The sequence below is a fragment of the Juglans regia genome, unplaced genomic scaffold, assembly GCF_001411555.2.
Source record: "Juglans regia cultivar Chandler unplaced genomic scaffold, Walnut 2.0 Scaffold_666, whole genome shotgun sequence".
NCBI lineage: Eukaryota > Viridiplantae > Streptophyta > Magnoliopsida > Fagales > Juglandaceae > Juglans > Juglans regia.
This window is the reverse complement of record NW_023361516.1, coordinates 29,245-39,461: the sequence shown is the minus strand read 5'-3', so window position 1 is coordinate 39,461 and position 10,217 is coordinate 29,245.

Sequence of the window (10,217 nt, the reverse complement as noted above, 5' to 3'; positions counted from 1 at the left end):
TTTCATAATAATGTGTTAAATGAAGGATAATTTTATTAAACACTTTATGTAAAAGATATAAATCATTTTACATCTACCAATTCTATTTGAATTTTAGTTTGAATTGCATTTATTTAGTCAGACTCACGTGGGTTTGACTACTGTACACAATAGTTGAATTTTCTTTCTCAGAATCAAACGATAATTAAATTTTCAAGACAAGTATCTCGTACTAGTCGACGTGAAAAGACTGAACTCCGGTCAACACTGTAAGGATTCAGATAACATGTGGCCATCATGCATCTCGAGTTCTGGAGACTTCTTTGCTCCTCTTATAGGACTTTTCGGCGGGCAGGTATAATAAATAATATTTTTTTTTTTAAATTTTTAAATAATAATAATATTTTAAATTTTCATTTAAAATAAAAACTTTTCATCTTACTATTCAAGCCTATCATAATAAACTGAAATGAACTCCTATTAGATACTGCATTTTTTTTTTAAAGTCGGTTGATAGTAGAAATATTGTGTCATATCTTCTAGAGCTTGTTTGACGTGTAAATTATTTTTATAATATTTATAAATAGTAATAAAATAGTTTATAATAATAAAATTCTTTACATTAAAATATTTTATTAAATTTTGAAAAGAAAAAAATCTAAATAGAAATATTATAAATTTAAAAAAATCTAAATATCATTTTTTTTAATTTAAAAAAGTTGTATTATTTTATGTTTTGTTTAGATTGCTTTGGAGGAACCCTCGTTTGATTTCCCAACTTGTGAATCCCTGCTTTCTCACCCTCCATCTGCCTTTCCCCAACCAGTACTGTACTCGAAGTCAAGGCCTCCACATTTGGCATCTCCTCAACAGCCTGAGTGTCCCTTACAGACTTTGGAGCAGGTTTTTCTTGCCCAACATCCTTGAGCACAGCCTGCTTTCCCCTCTCCCTTTGTTCTGGACCACGGCGAACACCAGTCCGCCCCATTCTACACACCACATCAGTATGCACTTGATGCCTACACTTAAAACAACAGAATCCCAATTTTTCGAACCAAACAGGCTACCACCGCTTCTTGTTTGCTACCATAATCGGACAACCTTGAACCAACTCAACCGCTAGATCTATCTCCATACAAATCCTAGCACCCATCGCCCAAGTCTTGTTCAAAGTGGCATTGTCCGTGCCCAGATATTTGCCAAACCTGGTAGCCTGAATTTGAAGACAATCCCAACGATACAGATGCAACGGCAATCCCGGCAAGAAGATCCATTGTGTTGCCAATGAAGGTTCCTCGGCCAAGGGGAAATCCTTTGTCCAACAAAATATCCGGAAACTGCACCCCTCGATCAAACGCCCTTCTCGCGCCCACCCATGCACCAAATCTCTCTTACTTGTCATCTGCACCAGGATGTGATAATCATCCATGAAACTTACAGTAGGTATCTCTAACAGCCCCCACATCTTCACAATAGCCAACCGAACCGCATCAATAGATGGTCTCGTACGTAAAAATTTCAAAACCAACGCAAACCGAAACTCCTTCGCCGCTTTTGACATCTCCGCCTTTGTAAACAAAAAACCCAACTTGCCGTCCACCTCCACTGGATATCTCATAGGAATCTTGAAACCCGAAGGATCATTAATCTACGACAAAGCTTGAACGTAGGTCCTCAGCACATGCCCCTCATCCTTAGCATTGATCCCCCCCCCCCAGCACCACTCTTCCCACCATCGGATGGAAACCCTACCAGTGCCGATGACACCAGAGGGCCAAGGGATGCCACCATAGGTGAAGCCCTAGTTGAAACCGAATCATGATCCAAAACAATAGAGCTGAGAAAATCGCACTCAACTCTCTCTATATACACATATACACACACACAAGCACACTTTCTTGTATGTTTAATTATTCATTCTCATGTTAAAACAAATTCTATTTGTTTATTAATAATGTTATTATATGTTGTTATAACCATCATTTTATCCCTAGAATATCCTCTTGTTTGAAGAAAATAGCAATGTTTAACTAATTTCCTTCTCGTCTATTTAAATTCCTTTTTTTTGGTGGTTAGCCATACAATTAAAAATTATTTTCGTAATAATATATTGTATGACCGATTGAGGAATTAAAAAATCTCTGACCATAATAGTTGACAATACGAGTGTTAATGACAGTGCAATTGATTGGGCTTATAGTATCAATCTCATTGTCAATGACAATCTAAAGGAAGTTGATGAGTTAATACTTAAGGTCCGCAATATTTTCAAGTACATGAAGGCTTCCCCTTGAAAGGCTTCCATGTGGTAGTATGTTGACCTTGGACATTCCCACTTGATGGAACTCGATATATACGATGTTGGAGGTAGCACAAAAGTATCACAGAGCCTTCGTGAGGATGGAGGTTGAAGATGGAGGTTTGAGATTTTTTTTTTTTTTTGGAGAATACATTACAGAGAAGGGGGCTCGAACCGCCAGACACCATTGATTGGGAAAATGTGAGGTACTTTATTCACTTATTGAAATTATTTTATGATATCACTATTCGCATATTTGGTAGTTTATACTATACTGTAAACACGTACTTTGAGGAGCTTTCAAAACTTTACGACCACTTGCGAGAGAGTTGTGATAGCAATGTTAGGTTGTTGAATGGTATGACTATGCGAATGAAATCAAAGTATGATAAATATTAGGGGCTATTTAGAAAATAAACAAATTATTATTTGTGACTGCGATTCTTGACCCCCTGATATAAGTTAGTTATTGTAGAGCTTTGGATTAGGGATGTCCTCAGTGATGACAAGGTTGAGCAGTTCATTAGAGTATTGAAGCATGATATTGATGGCTTGTATAGCCATTACAACAACATTGGTGGTCGGTCTTCAAGCGCAGGTGGGAGCTCCTCAAGACCGACATACTCAACTTCTTTTGTAGATGACACACATTCAAGGAGTTCAATAGTTTTGATGCAAAAGTATCATCAAATTCGAGCATCGAGGAATATTATGCAATGTAAATCTGAGGTTGAACGATATTTTGTAGAGAATGTCGAGGAACCTAGTGGTACATTGCATAGTTTAACTTGGTCGAAGATTCATTCCACCAAGTTTCTAGTCCTTTCCCGAGTAGCTCGGGATGTATTGCCCATTTCCGTTACTACAGTTGCCTTAGAGTCGGCGTTTAGCCCCTTTGGTTGTGTGTTCATTGGCTCCGAGAACTGTGGAGACCCTTATTTGCACATAGAATTGGCTAAGGTCAATGTCTATTGGACTAGATAGTGTTGATGATGTCGAGAGCTATAAACTTGAGTTAGGTAACTTTAGGATTTTAACCATCATTCTTAATTGACTAATTAGATATTTTGATTATTTTAATTCTTTAACCCGACGATAATTGAGGAGAATTGAGACAGACGCATTATGGGAGGGCGTCCGGTAGATGAATCAAGAATGATATCATTAACTTTTATCTTAACTTCATTGTTAGTATTATCCTTTACTTAAGTAGTATAATGTCTAAAATTGTTTAATTTCCAAAATAATATACAAGATACTTGGAGTTGGAATAGTTACTTGGTGCCTGGAAGTGAACCGTCGTGGTGGTGGGGACTATGGATTGGGTTTGTTGGAGTTGTTAATTTTTATGGACTTCGATGTGTTGGATTAGGGATTAGTTGTTAATTTAATATTGATACTTTGTAACTTCGGTTGTCACTTTGGTGGCAGTGGTGTGAGTCTATGTTGTACCTTTCTAGCATCCGTCTATTGTAATAAGAACTCATTAGTGTGTGTTCTTGTGTGATGTTCATTGTTTGCACTTTGCTGGGGTGTATATTTAGATGTTGTGTTGCTGCATGCATGATTGTGTTTTAATGTTTATGATTCTATGGAATTAGGTGTCTTTTGTTGCATGATGATGTCTTTTAACTTACATTATGGGTTCATGTTTTTTTTAATAATCATTCATTATGGCTTTATTAGTGTTTATTGGTTTTATTAGTAATCTCAAATAATCATCCTTTATTTTTTCTTTTGTTTAGTTCAAATGTATAAAATGTATACACGTTTTAGTTTATGAATTTACATTGATCCTATCGATTTATTTAAATTGTATTTAGTATCTTTTTTTAAATTTTGTTTTTAGTTTTTTTCGGCCAAACCCAAAAAGTAGCCCATTGGGCCTTTGGGCAAGCCCAACTTCGATAAAAGTTCTGCTCCGTTCGGAGTCGAAGTCAGCTCCTTATTGGAAATGGAATCAGAGCCCAACTTCGACTCCGTCGGAGTCAGAGCCCAACCCTAGGGGCTGATAGCCTTCTTGCTTTTGGCTAGCGGTAGTGGTTTGTGGTGGAGCTACTGGATGGAGGTTGCTCTGTTTTGTTGGTTCTAAAACAGGGGCTTGTTGTGGCTTGGTGGGGCGTGTTCTGCGATGGTTAGCTATTGTGGCTGTTGGGTTTCAATTGTTGAACGTGGAGGGAGTTTCAAGGTGGTTTCAATGTTGGGTGGTTGCTTCTTGTAATGGCTGGCCAAGATGTGGAGGCTTGTGGGTCCAGATGCTTGTGTGCACTCTACATGATGGTTCCAGGGAGTAGTTTGCATTTTTTAACGATGGAGGAGAGGCTGTTTGCATGGAAGGTGGTTCTCAGATGTGTGCAATGAGGAAGAAACCGTGAAGAAGGCAGCGCCATATGCACATGACTTTGTAATCTTACAGAGATATATATATATATATATATCCTTATACTTAAAAGAGCCTGGATGAACATGAATGACACTTCCATCTTCCCCTTATGTCCCTCTGTACAATCTCACAACAATTATCTTCCTCATAGCAACCTAAGCACAGCACAACCTCACCGTAAATCATCACAAAATTACAACCGCCATTGCCAATCACAAAATCACGAATTTGTACAAAATGAAAGCTAAACACAAAATGTTGAAATTTCTAAATATTCACAAAAACAAAATCATATCCATATACACGATCTGGCAGCAGCCAACAAAGGCTGGGTATGAGTAAAAAAAATTCAAACACAAACCAAACCCAAACACAATCTGTGAGATGTTGAGATTTCTACAAGTTGAGTAAAGAAATTATACCGATGTACACGAGAACAAACCAAATTAAAAAGCTATCGGTAATATGTGTAGATCTAAACAACAAAATAAGAAATTCCTCAGATTTCTGTGCGTGGTGGGTGAACATCCTCTGTCAGTAATAAATCATACCTAGTCGGATTTGTACAAAAAAACCATTACAAAAAAATATCAGTCCGATTTTTCTCACACTATTACAAAAAATACCACTCGGATTTGTACCTAACAAATCTCTTCAAATTTCTAAAGATTCACAAAGAAAATTTATAACAAAGAAACCGACACAGAGAGATAAAGAGATGAAAGGAAATCAGAAAAAAATGGTTTTGAGAACTCCAGACAGAGATATGTTTAGATCTCAAAGAAACAATGCAGATCCAAACAAAATCCCTTCAAATTTGTATAAAGTCACTAGATATATCATACCCATTTACACTAACATACCGATGTACACCAAAACAAACCAAATTGAAAAACCATTGGTAATATGTGTAGATCTAAGACATCCTTAGACCCAGACGCAATGGCTGCCGTTTTCGTCATCTATGTTGAAATTTGAGGCTGTTTTCTTTGATTTTCTACAGGCTTTCAATTAGTCTTCATGGAGAACTGAGTGACGCAATGGAAAGGCTCGAAATGATTTTAAAGAGAGAGAGGGAGACAAAGAGGGAGGGAGGGAGAGAGAGAGAGAGAGAGAGAGAGAGAGAGAGAGAGAGAGATGTTGGAGAAAATGGTGAGGTCGGTGTCGAAGGAGAAAAAGGAAAAAGAGAGAGAGAGTAGAGAGAGAAAGTTTTAGGGTTGGGTGAAATTTGGATGTAATAGCATTTCAATGGCTTCTTTATCCCATCCTTTAAAATATATCAACAAAACTCACTTTTTCTATTTTACATATTGATTTTTACAATAAGTCATACATCAGCTTATAAATTCTTTTATTTATATCATTTAAATATTATATTTTTTAATATTTTGTATTTATTTCAAATATTATATTCTCTACACATAATATATTTCAAATATTGCTCTATACATCATATATTTTGATATTTGTAATATTTCTTTATGTATAATGTAATATTTTAAATTACCTAAAAAAAGAGCAAAATGATAAAAAAAAAAAAATACCTACATTTATTATTAACAATATCAAAACTTCTGTATGCATAAAAGTTAAAGAGACTGTAAACAAAGTGTTAGAGTCTAGAGACTAGATGAGAGATAAGAGAGTGAGACGTGCAAAAGTGATAAAAGGGTTTAAATGAAAATAAGATAAAAATGAAAGAGGATGAAATGAGAGAGAAATAGTACAAAATTGTTTAAAAGAATGAACAGTAACCTCTACATATAGAGGATTTACTGTAGCTGAATGTAAAATAGAAATATACTAGATGATCCAATGGAATGGACTTTTGGCCAACCTTTTTTATATTTTACAGAAATTTATATTTTACAAAATCCATTGTGAATGCTATTAAAAGGTACTGATATTTACTATTTATTATTTACAATTCCTTTAATAATCTTAAAAGGTTGCACTACCTATTTACTATTAATTTATTTTTTTAAAATTTCTTTCCCTGTATATCAAGGCTTCAGTAGCTCATTAGCCTCATTTCATCACACACTGCCCAAGATTTGACCGACGCTCTGAGAAAAAGTGTCATCTTCTGACAAAAAAACAATTATGAAATTTTTTGTGTCAGACGACTTATTGAAATCGGTATCATTTTAATTTGAGATTTTCTATTCATTATCCCTACACACCAAGGGTGTACTAAACGGACCGGCCGTCACGACAAGAATTGGCTGCCAAATTCAAGAACCGGTCGAAACCGATTGAGAACCGATCGGTTGGCGGTTGGGATTTCTCATGTATAGTTGCCGCCACCCACCGCTACAAATCTCTTATAATTTCTTCTTATAGTTTTTTATATAGTGATATTTAAGAAAAATAAATAGCCTTCTTTGAATGTGTTCTTTCTATCAGATCCGTTCTTTCTATTTGTGAATCACTTTCTTATTGCGCTTCTTGTTAGTTTCTTTCACTTCCACCGTTCTTTTATTTGTCATCTACTTTCATGTATGTTTAACTATTCATTCTCATGTTAAAACGAATTCTATTTGTTTATTAATAATGTTATTGTATGTTGTTATAACCATCATTTTATCCCCAGAATATGCTCTTGTTTGAAGAAAATAGCAATATTTAACTAATTTCCTTCTCGTTTATTTAAATTCCTTTTTTTTTGTTGGTTAGCCATACAATTAAAAATTATGTTTGTAATAATATAAATATTATTATTCACGTATATGCAATTTATTTGTAATTACTAAGCTCGGCTACAGCGAAGCACTTACCAATTTGATAAGGAAATGCACGCACTTGTTGTCATTTCAGATGTGATAAAATAGCCAAGATGATAAAATTACAAGAGGAAAAGGTGATTGACTCTAAGTAGTTGTTCGGTAAATGTTATAGGTCAGACGATTAGCTAATTTCTACCTTCTTATAGCCTCCATTTAGTCAAAAAGAAAAATCAGGTCCAAATTTTCCTTTTTCTTTATCACTAAACTATGCCTTATTTTTTTTTGTTAACGACACTGCTGGACAAGTGGAAAACCCTAGTGAAAGACGAGTCTCTCCTAATAAGCATTTTCGGGCTTATAAAAAACGTAAGCCAATCTTAAATTATAAAGTGAGCGCATCTCTCCTAATAAGCATTTTCGGGCTTATAAAATAATCATTGGGTTTAATCCTAATTAAATATATGCATATTTGGTCCATAAATATTAATTATAATTAAAATTTATCTTTCAAATCAAATTATATAACGTCAATGGTATGTGATGTAAATGTATTCAAATAGAATTATTTTAATTTGTAACAATATTTTTCTAATTTTTTTTTTTTTTTTTACATTTTTCTAACATTTATATTTGTGGATGCAGATTTTATAAATATCAAGAATATTTTATAAATATAATCATTTAATACTCAATCTCTGTCACGATTACAACATTAATTCACGTGTATCAAGTTTTACCCTAAAAAGCATTCTCTCCCATTTCATAAAAAGATAGAGAAAATTTTGGGCCAAAAATAAATTTCTTTCTTCACTTCTAGAAATTTAAACCTGGAAACTGGAAAATCGGTCCGGACCAGATCGGTCCAGGATCGGTTCTTGTAACCGAAAAACCGGCCAAATCCAGTCTGGTCCTAGTTCCATAGTTCCCGGGACCGGACCGGTTGGGAAAAAAAATATATATATAAGTTTTATATATAATATATTATTATATATGAAATTTTTATATATAATATATGAAATGTTAATCATATTATAATTTAATAAATTATACATAAAATGTTAATCATAAATATGAACATTTGTAATTTGTTTGATCATATGTTATTAATATAATTATATATAAGCTAATATTATTATAATTTATAAAATAAAAGTTTAATCTTAAAGATGAAAAATTAATTGATAATATACTTTAAACTTAATATATATATATATTAATTAATAATATTTTAATCTAAGAAATAGGAACCAAAAAAGAAAGAAAATCACTCATATATTATTACTAAATTTTGATGGCCTAATAAATTCTCAATATTATTACATTTTATGACCTAATACTAATAGTCTAATACTATATTACTATTACTATTAGTATTTAAATCACTATACTAAATAATCACATATAAAATAATGATATAGTTATTCTAATAATAATAGTCTACTATAAACTATAGTTATAACTTATACTAATATAGTTATACTAAATCACTATAACTAATACTAATATATAGTTATTCTAATACTAATAGTCTAATATAGACTATAGTTATAATTATAATAATATAGCTATACTAAATCACTATAACTAATACTAATATAAAGCTAATAGCTATACTAATAGTCTAATACTAACACTATACTATAATATATAGCTATAACTAATACTAATATATAGTTATTCTAATAATAAAAGTCTAATATAGACTATAGTTATACTTTTACTAATATAATTATAATAAATCACTATAAGTTTATAACTAATACTAATATATAACTATACTAATAGTATAATATTAATACTATTATATAGTCTAATATATTATATAGCTAATACACAATAAATTGTCAGTCCTTCGAGTGCCTTCCCTTTCTCTGGGAGAAAGCGTGAGGTTCCAGTGCCTTTGTTGTTTCAACAAAGGTTTAAGCTCACTTCGGTGAGTTGGTTTTGATTGTTGATAGTATCGTTGAGTAGATAGACGCGATGGAGGCGGAGGACCTGGCATCACGCTGGGAAAGATTACACCTTTCTAAAGAAGAAAGTGCTTGCTTCCACGTCCAGTAGAAGAGTTTCAAGGGCGACAAAAAAAAAGAGGAAAGTATTGTATTGTTGGGAAGGCTATGACGGAGAAGGGAGTGAACAGTGAAGTATTCAGAATCACAATGTCTCAAATATGGAGGTTGGATGGGTGGGTGACCTTTAAGGAGCTTGGTGATCAGTGCTTCTTGATCGAGTTTCAGAAAATAGAAGACAAAGACAAGGTACTGAGTGGACGTCCATGGTTTTTTGACAGACACCTCCTCACCATGATGGAGGTGGATGAGAAGGAATCCATAGATGGGTTGAAGTTCTGTTTTGAGCCATTTTGGATACAACTACACAATTTTCCACTATCAGTCATGACAGAAGGTTTCGGTGAGCAGTTTGCAGAGGCTATAGGCCCGGTCATTAGAGTAGAAGCAGAAGCAGATGGACTTGCAAGGGGAAGATGCCTTAGAGTTAGGGTGGCAGTGGACCTCAACAAACCTTTACTACGAGGGAAATGGTTAAGGCTGGATGACAAACAACACTGGATCTCATTCAAATAGGAGAGGCTGCAAAATTTTTGTTTTCAGTGTGGAATTCTTAATCACAAAGGCAAAGGCTGCTCAACAGCTCTTAATGCTCAGCAAGGAGATACATTGCCCCCATCTCAGTATGGTCCATGGCTTCGAGGACAGCCCAGGAGCACAAACATCTTCGATAGCCGTAGATACGGTGGATCAAAGGGAGGAACAACCAACAGACGGGTCAGAAAGGGGGATAGGGTACTATGGTCCAAGATATGTTGGTG